This window comes from Pseudopipra pipra, chromosome 2 (assembly GCF_036250125.1).
Source record: "Pseudopipra pipra isolate bDixPip1 chromosome 2, bDixPip1.hap1, whole genome shotgun sequence".
In the NCBI taxonomy this organism is placed as follows: Eukaryota; Metazoa; Chordata; class Aves; order Passeriformes; family Pipridae; genus Pseudopipra; species Pseudopipra pipra.
Window position 1 is genome coordinate 62,958,273 of NC_087550.1, and position 19,309 is coordinate 62,977,581.

The following is a 19,309-nucleotide window of genomic DNA, read 5'->3' on the forward strand; positions in this document are numbered from 1 at the left end:
CGCTCAGCACTGGTGAGCCTGGTTTTGTCCCCTTCCCCCTTTCAAGCCAGTTTAAAGCTCTGTCAACAAGAGCCGCCAGCTCCTGCACCAGAACTCTTTTTCCCCTCTGACATAGGTATATCCTGTCACATGTCAATAGACCAGCTGTTAAGTAGATCATCCCATGGTCAAACCCCCCCCCCCCCCCCCAAATTTTCTGATTACACCAACCTTGAAGTTACTCGTTGACCTGATGGATCTGCCTATTCTTATCAATATTTGTCATTACTGGAAGAATTGAGGAAATTCTTCACTACCTGTGCTCCTGATCCCTCTATCAATCAACTCAGGCCCTGAAGTCTCTTTTGATTGCCCTTGGACTTCTCTTTGTTATTTCATCTCTACCAGTTGGAACAATCAATAGCGGATAGTAATCAGAGTACGTTATTAGACTGGAGAGTTTTCCAGTCATGTCCCTTACCCAATCCCCTGGGAGACAGCAGACCTCCCTGTGAGTTGGGTCCATTCCCTTTAGAAGGGAGTCTCCTATTTCAACTACTCTTCTTTTCCTGTTGTAGTGGGTTGACCCTGGCTGGATACCAGGTACCCAATAAAGCCGCTCTCTCCCTCTGCAATTGGACAGAGGAGAGAGAAAAAAAAACAGCTAAGGATTCATGAGTTAACAGCTGGTAGAGGTCACTTAATGATTACCTTCACAGGCAAAACAGACCAAAAGCGAATAGTACTTAAATAGTACTATTTAAGTACTAATAGTACTTAATAGTACTTAAATTTATTACTAACAGGATAAGAGCCAAAGAATGAGAAGAAAAAAAGTCTTAAAAACACCTTCCCCCCACCCCTCCTTCCATGTTCTCCCTCCTCCTCCCCAGCGGTGCAGGGGGATGGGGACTGGAGGTTATGGGCAGTTGTTGTTTCTGCCGCTGCTCAGGGAGAGGAGTCCTTCCCCTGCTCCCATGGGGTCCTTCCCACAGGAGACAGTCCTTGATGGACCTCTCCAGCATGAGTCCATTCCTCAGGCAGCAGTTTTTCCCAAACTGCTGTCCTGTGGGTCACTTCTTCATGGGGTGCAGTCCTTCACGAATGAGCTGTGCTGACGTGGGTCCCACACAGGGGCCACAAGTCCTACCTGGGAAAAACCTGCTCCAGCATGGGCTTCCCTCCACAGGCTGCAGGTCTCCAGCAGGACCCTGCTCTGTCTTGGGCCTCCTACGGGGTCACAGCCTCCTTCATGCATCCACCTACTCCAGCATGGGCTTCTCCATGGGCTGCAGGTGGGTCTCTGCACCCTGATGGTCCTCCATGAGCTGCAGGGGGCTCAGCTCTGCCACCTGAAGCACCTCCTCTCCCTCCTGCACTGACCTTGTTGTCTACCTTCATGTTCTCACTCCGCTCTTCCCTGGCTGGAATTCTTCTGCGCAATAACCTTCTGTTCTTAAATATGTTATCCCAGAGGTGTTACTATCACTCCTGATTGGCTCGTCCTTGGCCAGCGGCAGGAAGCCTGTCCTGGAGCTGGCTGGCATTGGCTCCACCAGACAGGAGAAACTTCTAGCAGCTTCTAACAGAAGCCACCCCTGTAGCCCCCAAAACTCAGCCACAGAAACACACTACACCTGTTAACAGAAGAGGTCTTGATGCAGGGTGCAGGTGATGTTGTTCTGGGAGGCCCCACTACCTCAGAAGGACCGTCACCAACCTTCTCAGTTGTCTGGTCTTCTAGTTCCAGAGCCTCATACCTGTTGTAGAAGGTGACAGTCCTACCTGTCAAATTCTGAGAAGGAACCTTCCTCCTGGTTCATGCAGTGACCAGCTTCCAGCCCTCATCTTTGATAGGCCCTTGACTAATAGTCCTTTGACTAATTACCCTGCAGGGTTCTGAGACCACCTGCTTCTTCACTGCAATGGAGCTTCGAGACTCCCAAGAGTCTTGAGACTGTAGCATCTCTGAAAATAATTGATCTCTGGGATCCTTGAGCATTTGACTCCTGCTTAAGTATTTCTTGTTGGGCAGTAGGAGATAGGTGTCTGTGTAGCTTTAGATTCTGAGCCTCATTTTTTTCTTAGGCGTTATGTCAAAGATCTTTCATTGCACCTGTAAATGTATATTTGCTAGAAAGTAACCCTGGACAAGAATATCCTGCTTCTAATGAACAGATTTCAGCTATTCTGATCTAGTGTCCTGCACTGCACTGTTGGAGAACCGAGCTCCATTTTGTAATTGGCAGGAGGTGAGAGTATTGCAACAGTGAATGTTTTTGATCTTGAGAACAGGAGAGAAACATAAGTCTATTGAAAAGTAGCCTCTAAGATTAATTCCATACAGCTTCATTTGGAAGGAAAAAGAAGAAATCTCAGAAACAGTGGAAGAAAATATGTGGGGGAAGAGAAAATAAGAGTGGTGGGAGAGCACAGCAACGATGAGAAGAGTGAAGCATATCTGAGATATCCAGGGTCATATATAAATCAATATGTAACTAGGCAACTTACATAATGCTCTTAAACTCATAAATATGACAATAGAAAGAATCGGAGTTGAGGAATATTATCCTGAGTGTGGATAGGTGGAAGTTTTTTGCTGGTCTTTAATAGAAACTAGTTTCAGCTGCAGTAGAACTATTCACTAATACAGTACCACTCAGAAGGATGTATCTGAGAGTTGTTAGTATGTCTTTGTAATAATAATTTCAAGGAAGAAATGGCTTTTCATTGTTGTAAGTAAAATAGTTATTTTCATTACATTTATTATTTTATTTCTGAATTTGGATGGCTACTGCAGGAGCAGGTATGGTATGTAACATATGGCTGACTGATTGGCCTATCCCAGCTGCTTGCCCATCTCATACCAAGTTTGAGCGAAGAAATGGGCCTTGTGTGGTCTCCCAAAGCTCAGCAGATTGTGGGTCAGTAAAGGGCTTCCTATCAGGCAGGAAGCAATCTGCACAGGATGACAATGAATGCCCTCCCAGAAACTCTCACCGAGGAACTGTAATTCATAGAACTCTGCCTGAATGTGTTTTATCATGCAGAAGGCAATTACATGGAGATAGTTTAAAACATGTGGGTATGCAAGGTAATTGTATTGGCTGATTGAAGAAATAAGAAAAGGCTAATTAGCAGAATTTGGTTTTTTTAACACTAGCCCTGAACGTTCTCCTGCCAGGGTCATTGCCCTCAAAGAGCTTTCTAGAATACATACGTGCACGTCCCACCTTACTACAAAAGTTGTCTACTTGGGAAGTTTGTGATTGTGTCTGCTCCTTCCTTTTGGAACCCTAGATGTCTGGGGAAGGAAAATAAGCATGTCATATGAAAACCCCCTGAAGTCTGTGCTTGATATTTTAACTTCCCTTTGCAAGGCAGCTGCTGCATCTGCACGTGTGGGAATCTGGTGAGCCATACAATCTTAGGCTGAGGATTTCTATTCACTAGGGATTAGCTGAACTGTTTTCCTAAATCAGTCACCAGATCTGGATTCCAAATTAACAAAGTGGTGCTGAGCAATAATGTAGACTCTAGGTAGCAGCTGTGCAAATTTATTCAATGAAAGCATTATAAAAGCAGGCTGTCTAACTGCCTTAGCTTTAGCGCAGTGAACTCTGAATTTATAACAAGTAAAAAGCTCAGGTTCATTCAGCTCCAAGGATGCTGAATGAAAAATGCTAGTCTTTGCACAATTACTCTAAACACAACTACTCACAACAAAAAGTTTAGAAGATGCAGAATGATTGTATACTAGAAAACATTGGTAGAAGAAACCTCAGAGATCATTTAACCTGTCCCTGTTCAGCAGGCCCTGATGACCTGCTATCCCTCTGTCTTTTCCATGTCTAGCCTGTTCCTGAAGACATCCAGGGATTGGGATTTCACACACCCGTCATGCAATTTGTTGACAGTATTTTCTTGGTGTGTCTTCTAGTCATCTGTAGACTAAACCATGCCAGTCCTTTTGCTTTTTCTTCATAGGTGTAATTTTATTTTGACCTCTGACAATTTTTCTCTCTCTTTTCTGAACTCTGTCCAATTTCTCTTTTTCTATATCTCAAATTAGACTCAGTATTCCAGCTATGACCTTGCCACAATTTAAGTCTCCTAAAGGCTGTCTTACTCTTAATGTATCCCACTGTGGCATTTCCTTTTTTTGATTATAATTTTTTTTATTGCAGCAGCACAGTTGATTATATTCTGGCTGTGCTCCCCTAGCTCCTTCCTATGTGGATGCTCTCCTACCCATTCTTGCCTAGCCTGTATTTGTGCTGTGTTAAAGGGCAGGACTTTGCATATGTCCTTACAGACTATTTCTCCAACTTGTCAAGATAATCTCAGTTTCAGTTCTATTTTCCAGTCAGCTAGCAATCTCTGTGAGATTATCTGCAGTAATGAATAAACTTATTTTTTCTTCCCTCATTCAGGTTGTTAATGGAAATATTGAGAAGCCCCAAATTTCTCATGGATTCCTGAAGAATCTCACTCTATACATCCTTCCATTTCAATAACCAACCATTGACAAATGCTTCTAGTGAATGACTTCCCAGCCAGTTTGCACTTTTCCTATGCTAGTTTCCTGTAGACTGTTTCTCTGTCTTAGGTTGAAGAATAGTACATGTCAATGTAATACACAGGCAAGATATGACACCTCCTGCTTCTCCCATCTGTTATCCTGTTGCAGAAGGAAACTAGATTTGTACATCACCACCAAGTCTTATTCAAAAAACACCATATATGCTTAGTTCAAGCCTTTATGAGACCTGGAGCACCAAGTCCCAAACTGTGGCCTCAAGTGAAGGCTGGGCCTATGAGGAAATGCACCAACCTGAAATAAAACCGGAGGAGTGTGACTCACAGGCTGAAGTACATCTGCCAGGGTTAATGTGGTGTTACAGTCTCAGCAGCAGGACTTCTAGAGCAATGTGATGTGAGACAATGTCCCAGAGCATTTTCCATCTTGTCTTTTCTACAGATGAGTATGGTGTCTTGAGACAAGGGTGTTTGAGCCAAGTGACATTCAGATACTATTAGTAGCAAAAGAAAAACAGTTGGATCACTGGAGAACACCAAAGGAAAAGTAACCAATAAAATATGACTTTCGTTCAGGTGTATAATGAAAATGCTCAGATGACCTGCAGAGGGATGGGTCACAGATTGAAGCCAGCGGTCGGAAACTTAGAGTCATTAACTTGATCATCCTTAGTAGGGCATGACAAGATGAAACAAATATTAGGGAAAACTTGATACACATTAGTGTAACTTATTTTTAGAAGTGTTCGGCTTGTACCATGTGACATCACACTTCTTTATGGTCGGTAGAGAGAAGTAGGTACTTTGAGTATATAATTCATCTAGTCTGTTTTAGAGAGGAGATGAACCCATAAATACCCACTTGTGTAGAGCGTGATCTGACAGGTCAGATGTAGACATCTGTATTTTATGTGTCTAATGTTAAATTATGCATTTTTTTGCTTTTATTCGTGTCATGTACATTGCAAATCACTTCTCTCAATTCTTGTGGAAAAAGGGCAATATCTCCACACTTGGAACACACCATTAATATAAATTTTAGGAAAGCTTGATACCAACAGGGCACTATTTAAATATACAATATCTAAATGCCTCAATTATAACATCAAATATAAGCATAAGCTTCTAATCTGCTCGATAGATCACTTCTCTTATAGATGCCATAATTTCTCTAATTACCTGGTTAAGAACTGCAGGTTTAGATGGAGCTGCTCCTGGCTGAAAAAGTCTTAAGAAAGAGAATGGCTTTATGGCTCACATTAAGGAGTTTCTGTTAAGAAACTGCCACTGTCACTGAGCATAAAACACTCATCTGTGAGACATGCAAGTTAATCTCAATGGATTTCTAATGCAGATTTACTAAATAGTATTAAACACCTGTGCAGATACTTAGTCAGAGTGTAAATCCAATATTATAGTTCACTTCATTTGGTTGATCCAGATTAGTTTCTCAATGCGCCTTGTCTAGACAAATCCTGAGCATGTCTTTGACCTGATAACAGAGCTAAACTGTCTGTGCTACAGTATCTGTGGACCTGGGTGACAAGTGTCACTGATGGAGTTCCAAAAGACAGTGCCTGTCCCAGAGCCACTGGCTTCTACATTGCTACTTGAGGGATTATAGAAGCAAAAAAATGGCGTTGGAATTTTATTGTAATCTGATAGATCTGATGACCTTGTTAATATATACCTTCACAATATTAAAATCTGGTAGCATGTTTATTACTCTTTTAAGCTTGGCATATAAAAGCCCAGCATGCTGAACAACAATTTTTACGGGAGTTTTGCCAAGGCACAGAGAAGCACCATTGTATGTATCTACACTACAGCAGTATGCAGAGCATGAGACACCATTTATGCTTGGCTTTCCCCCCAGAGTTCTGGGGGATGCAAATAAGAATATTTGTCTTGAAACTGAATTGGGCAATTCAATTAAATTCTAAAGCTTGGTAAAAACTCCTAAGAAACAGATAACAGTAACATGATAATTCATTTCAGGAAGGAAGAAGCATAGGCAGGTCAAGCCACAAATATAAAAGAACACTTGGCTTTTAAGTGCTAATTGCCATGTTCATACTTCTCCTCCCAAATGTCACTTTGCTGGACGGCTCTGTAGTAGTGCCTTAGGACCTCACAGAAGTGGTGGGTACATGCTTGGTCCATCTAGAACAAATTACAAATTATTTTTTCAACCCTGGGCACAAGGTCATTGAAATATAATACCACAAAATTGCCTTAACTCAGTGCAAATGATCCGCATGGTTTCTGAGAAGGTACAGAGTTTTAACGGTTGTGTTAGAAGATTATGAAGTTGCAATTTTCATGATAATTCCCCAACCTATCTGTTTTGGAAAGGTCAAAGAATGAGGTCCTATTTCTGGGTTTGTGATAACATTATTCTGCAGGGAAGTCACTGAAGAAAAAGAAAGTGATATTTATGTATGACAGAGTCCTCAGGGTTTTCTTTGGTGTCTTTGTTTCTGGGATTTTACAGGCAACTTAAAAAGACGCAAAAGTACTACATGAATTTGCATGCACAGTTTTGTATCCACCACATGATATATTTACTGTGCTATGCAATTGATGTGGCTGTAAATGGAAGTGTGATTTTTAGACATAAAAATGATGAAATTGCTCACTTTGTATTTAAAGATTCAACAATAATGTAGTTATGCACTTTTTACAAATTTGCAAGGAGTACAACACCACTCCTTGCCCCAGTAAATAGGAAGACTAGTGACAGATGACATGGAGAAGTATGAGTTACTCATTTTATTTATTTTGGCTCAGTTTTCAATGTTATATCCCTTCTCACATCTCTTAAACCTCTGAACTGGAAGACGGTGAGTGGAGGAGAAAAGTCTCTCCCATGGTCGCCTCCGAAGAGTTACAGTCCACGCTCAACGTCCATGGGGAAACCAGCGATGAGTGGTGTCTCCGAAGGGTCCATACTGGGACCAATACTATTTAATATCTTCATCAAGGACAGATAGTGGGATTGAGTGCACCCTCAGCAAGTTTGCAGATGACACCAAGCTAATTGGTGCAGTTTATTTGCTATAGGGAAAGGATGCCATCCATAAGGGACCTTAACAGGCTTGGGGACTGGCAACATGGGAACCTTGTGAAGTTCAACAAGACCAAGTGCAAGGTCCTGCACTGGAGTCGGGGCAATTACTGGTATCAATACAGGCTGGGAATGAACGAACTGAGAGCAGCCCTGTGGAGAAGGACTTTGGGGTACTTGTCGATGAAAAATTGGAATGAGCTGGCAATGTGCACTTGCAGCCCAGAAATCCAGTTGTATCCTGAGGTAGATCAGAAGAAGCATAGCCAAGTTTGAGGGAGGTGATTCTGACCCTCTAGTCATTCCACCTGGAGTACTGCATTAAGTTCTGGACTCCCCAGTACAAGACAAGACCTTTTAGAGGAGGTCCAGAGGAGGGGCACAAAAATGGTCAGAGGGATGGAACACCTCTCCTATGAGGGAAGACTGAGAGAGTTGGGGTTGTTGAGTCTGGAGGAGAGAAGGTTGTTGAGTCTGGAGGAGAGAAGGACCTTATTGTGGCCTTTCAATATAGAAAGGGGACTTGTAAGGAAGACGGAGTGACTGTAGTGGCAAGGAGAAGGGGGGATGGTTTTAAATTGACAGAGGGCAGGTTTAAATTGGACGTAAGGAAGAAATTTTTTATGAGGGTGATGAGACACTGGCACAGGTTTCCCTGAGAAGCTGTGGATGCACTATCACTGGAAGTCATGTTCGAGGTCATGTTGTATGGAGCTTTGAGCAACCTGATCTAGGACAGGGCATGACAGGGCAATTGTCTTTAAAGTTCCCTTCTGATCCAAACTGTTCTCTGATTCTATTATCTATTTTTAAAATGTGACTATTTAAAAGAGATTTTATTTTTGTCTTAAGAATAGGTCAATATTACTGGCTGGTGTTTTTTAAAAGAATGAGAAAAGTCTGGGTGTCCTAATTCTGGATATACTACACTGATGTAGTAAAGGGCAAGTCTCTAAAGTGACTTGTTATCACAGAATTAGAGAAAACAGTACTACAGCAGATGAGGTCATCTACTCCTTCCCTCTGATATGGCAGATTAAATAACCTTATGTTCTCCATAACAGATACTCGACTAACCTGCTTTCTAAGACCTCCAAGGATGGAGATTGCAGAACCTCTCAAAGTGATTAACTCCAGTGTTTAATAATTTTAGAAAACTGTCCTTTTCGACATGTGCAATTTATGTGTATGAGTCTGATCTGCAATCTGAATCTCTTTTGCTGCAAGATAAGCCCATTGCTACTTTTTCTGGATCTTGATTTGAAACGGCTTGAGAATAACTTAATTTTCTTGTCCTCCAACCATTTTTGTAGCTTTACTTTTATTTTCCATCTTTCCTGATGCACAGTGCCCAAAACTACATGCAATGTAACCTCTGCCAAACAGAATGAAGGATTCCTTCGTATGCCTTGTCAGGTCTACATTCCATTATATTATGGAATGATTTTTGGCTTTTTGGGTTTTATTACCGATTGACACTGTTGGTTAATCTCCAGTTCAATAATTTTTTTTCTCAGAACTGTTCCTGAGCTTATCATCCTTCATGTGCTACCCAAGTGTAGAGTTTTAATCTTGTTTCAGTACAATTGTTTCCTATTTTCAGACCGTTTCTAATTTTTTTTTTGAGATCATTTAATTCATCACTAAACTAGTCTGGAATATTCACCTCTCAGTCAGAGTTGTGGGACCTGGGAGAGATTTTAGATGCCTATATTTCAGGTAATTGTAGATGTCCACATGTGAGTTGGGTGTCTAAATGCCCCACAATCATAGATCATAGAATCATTAAGGTTAGGAAAGACTTGTAAGATCATCAAGTCCAACCTTTGACCTAATACTACAGTGCCCATTAAACCCTATCGTGAAGTGCCATGTCCACTGGAACAGTTCCAAGGATGATGACTCACCACTTCCCTGGGCAGCTTGTTCCAATGCTTAACCACTCTTTCAGTGAAGAAATTTCTCCTGATATCCAACCTGAATCTCCCCTGAGTTAGTCAAACTAATCAATACAATCAATGAAGCTTAGAGGCGATTCACCTCACTTTTATTTACATGTCTACATTTAGTCAGCTCAGCAGATCATTTATTATACCCTTCATCATTAATTAATATTAATTCAGTGTAAACATATCAAAGGAGGCCTTTAGGTCTAGTCTAGCTTGGAAGACAGTATGAAAATATGCCATTAATAAAGCTCTTTGAGAAAGACATTACAGCAATTTTGTAGCTTGTGCAGTAGGAACTGGAAGTAGGAGCCCCAATTATTCTTTCTCATCTCCTTGTTCACATGGAACAGCTCTGCCTCTCACCTGCCTACTCTTATTTTTTAATTATGAAAATATTATCAAGAAATCTTGTTACAAAGCAAGATAAAGAGCTTATTTTTCTTTGAATCTGTTAAATCACAAAATGTATACTTTCTCAACACAGGACTCTATCCAAGGGTGAAAAGCAGTCTCAAACTTTACAGTTACCTACCTTTTGTTTCCTTGGCAAAGTAGTAGATCTGTCCTAGTGTTTGCTTGGATATATTAATTGGGGATAGTTTGTTATTACTATACTTCATAATTGCTATATTTTTTGTCAGCATAGGTGTTTTTCTGTTGGCAAATAAGTAAAATAATAGTTAATAGATGTGCAATTTCTTTTAATGGTCAGCTTTATGAAATTCTCAGGCTTTGAGCCACCCATATGTGAAAGATGTATGACATGATGGACATAATCTGTGTTCTCCTCTTGAGAAATAGGCCAGATTCCTTCCAAATGTGCAGTTTGACATTCTTTGTGAATGCCCAGAGAACACTTGGGAGTCAAAATTTTAGTGCTTGTGATGTGTAAGACTCTGATATAAATATCACCTCTTAGGTGCATCTGTGCCATAAGGCACCAATGTTTTCCTCTTATGTTTATGGTGGGATTTCTCTAATCTAATTGTAGATGTCTGCGATATGGAAGTTTGTGTCTAAGCATGTCACCTTAGGTAACATTTCTGATTAATGGAGAGGAGTGGGTAATCCTGGGGAATTATTCATTTTACCTGTTTTAGACACTTCCTTTGTGGTGAGAAGAATGACACGTTCGAAGTGCCTGTTTCTCTCCTCTAGTGTCCTGTTAATGAGAGGGCTGAGGCCACCCACTGTCATCAGCTACACCCAAGACCAGTGTTTCCAGAAGATCAGTACTGTAGCAGCAGTCAGCTGTCACTGAGGCCCACAGAGAAAGGGAGAACAGCTCTTGGCTGACCTTTCAGTCACCCTCATTGATACTAAACATGAAGAGGACACAAAACACTGAGGCTGACTGAACCAGTGCATTGCAGCTGCAGTGGAGTTTGAACTCCCAAAAGCAAAAGAATAACTAATTTTAGTTTTTGGTTTTTCAGTACCTTTTCAGTCACCGATAAAACTCTCAACTTCAAAGAACATAGTGTCCCAATATTTGGGACATTGTTACATCTCCATCTCCCCTTTGGCCCTGATGGTATTGATGTTCTCAGATGATATCTCTGGACTAGATTCACTCTAGAGGTGCAAACAAGCCCACATTTCTAGCGAGAAAGTGTTCTCCTTGTCTTGCAATTTGTCCACAGGAAGTATTTTTCATCATAGATTGTAGTGTAGAACTGCAATCCAGCCAATCCCTCTGCCTTTGTTATCAGGAAAAATGGTCTATCAAAGCTCATTTAGTGGAAACTTCAGCCAGACACTTATGAGTGCTGATTCTCTGTTATTTTCTCATTGTGTGGTTCCTAAGTTTCTAAAGGTCTTGACATACATTCTCTACCAATAAGAAAAAATCCCTCCTCACGAGATTTAAGTATGTTGCTTTTATCTTTAATGGAGCCATGTTTGAGTGTCTGTCATCATGTTCACTAAATCATCTGTCAATGAAATCCACAGTTTTAGTAGCCATTACCTCAGCTCAGGGGTAAATGAAGTTCTAGCTTTTATGTCTAATCCTCCATATTATTTTCAGGTGGATAGGGTAACACGGAGGCCACATCTCAGGTTTATTCTAAAGGTGGTTTCAGATTACTTATTAATCAGTGTATCCATTTACCAATATTTTTTTCCCATGACCCAGTTCACCAGTGGAAGGATCAAAATGTTGATCCTTTGTGAGTGTACTGCCATATCTAGACAAAGCTCTTCTGCAAACCTGTGATGTTCTTTGGTCTCAAACAGCCTTTGTTGTTCAGAATCAAATCTGAGATGTAGCATCAACTTCAAACTCATTCAAAATGAGTTAACAGACTTTATCAGAGCCACATTTGACGCTGCCAGATTAGATCCACCAACCCATCCCAAGGCATATACTACTAGACCATAAGGTACTGTCACAGGATGTGCTGGTAGAGTTCCAGTAGCCGAGGGGTGTAGAGGCACCATGCAGTCATTGATACTCACATTTAGGAAGCTCTACATCTGCTGGTAGCCCAAAGGTTTGAAGGATACCAGTTCTTCAGTCTTTGTTCCAATGAACAGCTTGCATTTGCTGGTGCAACTGCACTCCTAATGAAACACCCAAAAAGAGTTTCACAGGTGCTAGAACTCGATGAAAGAAGAGAGGTTGCCTCCATCAGAGTTCTTTGATATATGTTCTTTGTCTGTAGCTCCCACAACTGGTCATTCTGTTCTGGGGAAGGAAGGCTTGTTACATGGACTGAGAGCCATTGAAGAACTGGGTGATGATCTGTTTACAGATGCTTGTGAGATGACAAGCAGAGGTGAGCAGGTGATGCACACACCTTGCTGGAACACATAACAACTTTAGAAACATTTAAATTTTTATGCAGAAGAGACATATCCATTTATAATGGGTCTTACCTGCATGAAGCATCCTGAAATATCATAGCTTTACAAGGTTAGTGACCCTCAGTATTATTCCTTGTGTTCCTCCACTTTGTGTGAAACACTGTGCTATATCTTTGCCAGGTATTCTCATTGTTAAATGTTAAACAGCAAAGAACACATGGTTGCTAACACTATTACTATGATTTTTTTTCATAGGAATTAGACCTCATTAGAAATCAGAAGCAGGATTTGTTCTGTGTGCTGCTAAATTTTCTTTATTAAAACCAGTAATATATAGCAAGCTTACATGCCAACCCACAGAAATCCTTCAGAGTTGTTATTTTAAACCTGTATCAATGAACAGTTTATTCTGAAGCTTTTAAAATGTGTACGTATATGCATTATATACATATATACTATATATGCACATATACATACATTATATATACATACTTCATATATATATCTATCTATCTGTAGTGATAAAACAAGTAGTTTAATATGTTTTATGGGTCCAGCCTGGTGTTCTGCATACATGAACTTGTGTGTGGTCAAGGAGGCTTGCATACTTTTGAACTCTAAGCTGGCCTAATAAAAGATATCATACTACAGTGCTTGCTTTGTCAGTACTGTTTTGCTGGTTCAAAAGATTAATTTACAATTTTTAACATAAACCCCAAGAAAAATAAGTGTTTACTTACTGCAAGACGTTGATTCCATGTTAATAACCCTGAAGGAGACTTGTACACAAGGTGCAGATTGTTTGATGTATATTCATGTTAGAGAATATGAAAATATGAAGTTATACCATCTTGAGGATTTTGTTTTTATAAGTAGGACTGGTTAAAAAAACCTTTAAGTAATCATACTGTGTATTTGATGGTGGAAATTAGTATGAATGTTTCTGGCACTGGAATGATGTGATGTGGTTATGCATTTCTGTTTTTACTGCCTGCTCAAAATTGGCCTTTTACAAATACAGATTACCATGCTGATGGAAGGAATTTACAGCTTTGGCCCTGTTGTCTCAGTCTGTGTTACAGCATCTTTTTTTTGTACTTTATGTTACATATCCTCCCAACCGTATTTTTCTGACAGAAAAAGGAAATATCTGTGGACTGAGATCCTGAAAATGTGTGAGCTTTATCATTTAATTGAATGAAATGAGTATTATTTCCCATTTACCTTGATTTCCTTTGGGACGAAATCTTGCTCCTTTGAAATCAGCAGCAAACTTTCTGCTGAGTATGATAGGATGGAGAGTCCATGAGTAATCCCTTATGAGCAAGTGACATTGCATACTGGAAGCTCAGAAAAAATCACCTCCTTAATAATAATGATAGAAAGAATACTGTTAAAGAAAATGAGGATTTAGGACTGTCAAATAAAATCCAAGCTGAATACAAAAACTATATGTATGATGTGTTTAATACTGTTAGTTCTGGGGCCTCACAGCCCAGATAGGGCTGCAAGATCCGTTTGTGTTATGCAGGCTGTTACACTACATCCCTTACTTACCTCATCTTGTGGGCAAGGAGCTGCTTGCTCTGACTTCAAGGAATTGCAGCTGTATTTGTGGAGTGCTCTTGTCCTTTGGCACTCCCTCCCCTGTATATTAATACAGTTTGAATGCACCAACATTTTCTCTGGAAACAAACTTCAAAATTTGTCTTTAATTCTGATGCAATGCATATTTAGAATTTTTTATTTTCCTGGAGTTTAGTTCCAGAGGAAAACATACTTGACTGGTGCTCCCACCACCCAGCTGTGGTTTATAACAACAATAATTAACAGTAAGATACTGCAGCAGAAATGGGGAGCAGAGAAATGCAGTCCATCAGCTTCAGTGATGTGGTTCTGTTCACTTCTAAGGATTCCAAAGTGCTCAGCAAACAATATTACAGGCAGTATGGGCAGCTCTGGCCATGATGAAGGTCTCCTAGTGCTTCCTGTTATAATATTTTGCTTTAGTTTTTTTTTCCAGGGCTTTGCCAATGTTAATGTATTTGGGCTAAAATTATTTTTATCTGATGTCAGTCTCCAGGTTTTTGAATCTTTGAATTGAAAAGTGTTTGAACTATTTATAAGAAGAAGGCTAGATATTCTGCTTACATAAAAAAATAGTCTGACCTCTGTTTTCTTTGAGCAAAGACAGACATTTCTCTGCCTTTGGATCAGGTATGTGCCTTTTGCCATCCTCACAAAGCCTTTCAAGTTTGGTCAACTGTTTCAAGACATGGAAAAAACCACAGTTACCAAATATTCCATAGGGATTTACTAAAGCCTAACAGCAAATATTTCCAGAGATTTCATCTTCTCCGCCTTGCACAGCTCCTTCCCGTGATCAGACTTTCCATACACTGTCCTCACAGAATGACTGAGCAGTCACCAACTGGGTGCACCAGAGGCCAAAACAGAGGCAACCCCTGTAGTATTGCCCCTGGGTATTACTTTGAGCTACAGTGATGCTATGTGGTGGAACCAGGAGTAGGGAGCCTCTCCCTAAGATGCTGGAATGCATCTTAGGGCTCCCAAATTTTAGTTTGTGTGCTGTTGGCAAGCCTCCAGCATTGTTCCTCTTCGCCACTAGCCTGAATGCACATAGAGAGTTGGACAACCTCAACAAGGCCCTGTGCAACCACATCTAATGGTGAAATTAGTCCTACTTTGAGCAGGGGGTGGGACCACATGATCTCCTGAGGTCCTTCCCAACCTGAGTAAGTCCATGGTTCTGTTCTTTACTGTCCATTTCCCTGTTAGTGTGTGTAGGCCTGAAGGCACCATCCTAGTTGATGGGTTTCTGTGGGTATGATGCACAAAATGAAAGTAGTCTGTATTAGTTTATTTTTAAAAACAAGTGTATTCACAACACCTCATTAAGATAATACTCAAGATGTATAGACAAGTATACTAAAATTAAGATTAGCAGAATGATCCCTGCAGCCTCAGTATTCTTCCAACACATATTTGCATTGGAACACTGACTCTAGTTTTGCAACTGCACTCTCTTTCTGTTTTCTCTCATCCCTATATCTAACATGGATCTGTTCTGGAGATAAAGCAGCACTGAGGAGGATTGGTGGATGCTAACTGCAGTTGTTGAGAAGATGCAAGGTATTTTCTGAATGAAGCAGGGCATGGTAGAAAAAAACAAGAGGTCCAGGTTTGGATAGTTGAAGTCTGCTCTGGAGAGCTGGACAGTATCCTTGCCTCTTCATTGAAATGTTCAGGCAGCATATGAGATTGTTTTTCAAACCTCAGCAGGCTTAATTAGATTCTGCAGTTCATTCATTTGCAGTGAAGTCAATTCGAGTTTTACATGTGGAAAATCTGTGAGATCAAAAATTATACCCAACGGACACATAGCACTATAGAAGAAAACGTCAGTTCTGGATGGTAGTATTTCTGACTTCTGTTGGACTCTCTCTCCCCACACACTTTTTCACTTTCTCAATTAGTTTTTCTTCCATTTTTATGTCAGTGATTTTGAAAGGGTTCTTGGAAAAAAAAACTTTCTGCATATACTGTACATGTTTTCATTTACAGATCAGTGAAATGGATAGGCAGATAAATAAATAGATAGGGTTTTCTGAGCTTGTGAAATATGTCACATCATATAAAACACTCTTCTAAGTCTGTTTTGTCAAATGTATCAAATGATATTTTTGAAATTATATTTCTGGAATATGTTTTCAGCATTTCTTATTGCTGTTCTTGATATATACACCCATGTTTGACAGTCCCTTAATCTGCCTGACATAAACTGAATGAATAGCAGCATTTAAAAATATGGCTTCAGGGACTCCTTAGGAGGTTTCTTTGTAAGTGTACATTTACTAGTTCATCTGTAAATTTATTTTATGAGGTGTTTAAACCTCAAGAAAACTGAAAAGCATAATATTAAAGCCTGGTTTACATCTACTGAAGTCAACGGGAACTTTGCAATTGACTTTAATGGTAGCCTATGTCCTCTAATTATGAAAGTGGCAAGGATGATATACACAAAACCACAAGGAGAATTTTCTGTTTCATCATACCCTATTCTCTTTGCAGATGCATAAGAAAAGTACAATGTGGTTTGTTGTTGAATTAAACAATTCGGTGTCTGGACCTAATCCTGAACTCCATTGATACTTTAGGTTGTGTTTTCCTTCTCAAAAGATCACAGCCTGCTCATTCTTTCCATGGCTCATGAAGGTGACAAGGTAGGAAATCCAGCCAAATTTTCAAAAGGCTTTCAAAAATTATGCTTTTGGTTTTGATCTTACATCTGCCCCATGGTATGAGTAATGGAAGAAGTTGATGAAGCAGTTTTATTCCTAATTGTCTTGTTTTTTTGATGTCATTAATTTTGACAGCGTTCCTGGAAATGCGTGTAATATCTGTAGCACATATGTACATGTTTTCCCTTAGGTTCGCTGAAGTGTAGTAGAAAGTTTCCATCACGCTATTGTAATCCCAGGCATCATTTTTGTATTGTATTAGTGAAAGTGAGTGACAGTACACCACCACAACAAAAAAAGACTCCCAGAATTCAGCTTTTTTTTTCCTGTTAGTGTAACAAGCATGGCAGTCTGAACAGGCTAGATCTGGTAACTAATTTGAAGTAGTAAATAATGCTAGACAAAAATTCCCACAAGTTTCTCGTTGAGTCTGCTGCAGATATTACTCATTTGGTGGCTGAAATACCGGTCTTGCTTCACACTTCTAATGCTTGTGAAAGGTTTAAATATTTTGTTGGTAACTGGAGTTGATAGAGCTGCAGACAAGAGTTTGCCACAAGTTTTTGGTTGGGGCCATGCTCAGTTAGAAAATGCCACTTGTGTGGGGGTGGAAATGCTGTCCCTGAGGTGCATCAGCTTCACTGAAGCCTCAGAGGGAGCAGAGGGACTGCTGCCCTGCCCTCACTGCATCCACCAGTCAGCCCATGGGATTCTGCTGGGCTGATAAGATTGCTGGTGTGCTAATAAATAATGAAATGGATAAAGTCACCTCTTAAGATGGACAAAAGCTAGACCACCGAAGCTAGAAGTGAGTAAACTCTATTCCCTCCTGCCCCCAAGTCTCACCTGCCCCAGCATAGCCAGCTCCCACCTTGTCCCTGCAGTGGGATAGCAGCTCTCTGGCTTCCTGGTGGAGGGTCAGACCTTTCTGGTCTGCTGCCCCAGGCCTGCTGAGTCATCAGGCTGCTACCCCTTCAGGTTATCCTTCCCCCAGGCTTCATAGGAGACTGCTTTTTTTGAAGTGTCCCAGTGTTAGGGCAGCCAGGAATCCAGCAGCCCTGGGGTTTGTGCTGTCCAGTGTTGCAATTGCTTTGGGAGTGGCCTGGAAATATTGTATACTGCCTTTCTCAAAAAACCCCCGTGTGTCATAAATTCTTCCTCAGAAAAAAAGAAGTGATTATTAGTAGTTATTGCTGGCCTAAGACAAAATTTGTATGTGTCAAAAATACTTTGGAGGAGTTAGTAAAAGAGAACCTGTAGAAATCATTCCAGATGGCTGCTGTAAGCCCTTAGTTCATCTTTATAGTCTAGACATGGACAGTGATCTCTGTAGTATAATTAGAGAAATAAATACCTACTGGAAATTATGTGTCTATGTGAGACTTAGACTTGCTAGATGTAGGTTGGGGAAGGTGTGCAGAAGTAGGGACCTATTTCTCAAGGTACCTATAAACATGGTAGATGAAATACTTCTTCACCAAATGACTTATCAGTCAATCCTGGTTTCGAGTTAGTTTTGAGGACCACCATGGCTTCTGTGGAAGAATAAAAATAAAAGAAACTTCAAAACAAGTACTCACAAGTTGAAATGTGGAGGAGGTGTAGAGTTTTTAGTTTCACATGTGAAAACTACCTAGAACTTATATCCTAAACAAAAGAAAAAAGACATTTGGGAAAAGCACCACATCTAATTTGATGGGCAATCATCACAGAAAAGATGTTGGTAGATAACTCGAGGACAGAGGAAAAAGACGGATCAGAAAAAAAATTGTGTCTTGGAAGGCAGGATATATAGGAACAAAGTAAAAACAAATGAAAGGAGCTTGAGAAAAATAGCAAAGTTTCTTAATCTAGGAGAAATTTGGGAAAGAGAAAGACTCGTGCTGTGAAGAGGAACTGTAATTTATGTTGGATAAACTAATTATGATCTAGCAACAGAGTAAAGTCTGGAGGCTTATAGTGGGTATGGAAATGGCAGATAAACAGCCAAAGGTGGACAAAGCTTAGGAAAACTCACGGGCTCAATTCAGAGGAGTAGGATAACTGTAGTTCCAAAGTTCAGACAAAACAGGTATATGAAACCATATGTGTGACTATCTCATAAATAATAAAGGGATCATTTGACAAGAACACAGTTTCTCTGTGCAAGAAGGGAGGAAAGACCAGCGTGAACAAGAGCAGCAGGCCTATTAGTCTGACTTCAGGGGTGCAAAGCTTTAAAAGAGATCTTGAAGGAAAGCAATTTCTACATAGTAAATGGGAATGGGGCAGGGGGAAAATTAATTTAAAAAAATCTCCTACCTTGTACATGGTATGCAAATCTGGTACTTTGATTAGCTGGAAAGTGACAACTTGTAGAAGCTAAATTTTCTGGATCTCAGTGAAGAATTTGCTGCCGTACAGCAACATATTTGATATATCCCCAGAAAATATATTTCTCTGAGAAGAAGGAAACAAATTTGGAAGTAAGGGAAATGTAAGGAGGAGAAAAGAAGTGAAGCAGCAGTTCTTTAATCAAGTTTACTTGGTAGTTTGAGTCAGGTAATTATGCTTTTTTTCCCCATAGAAATTATGTCCAGTGCAGTCTATGGTGTTTAGCAGTCCTGTGCAGATGCAGAAGGCACTTAGAGTGTGGATTCTCTCTTGCTTTGCTCTTACCACAGTTTAAAATATATGACATTTTGACTGAAAGTATATGTCTTTAG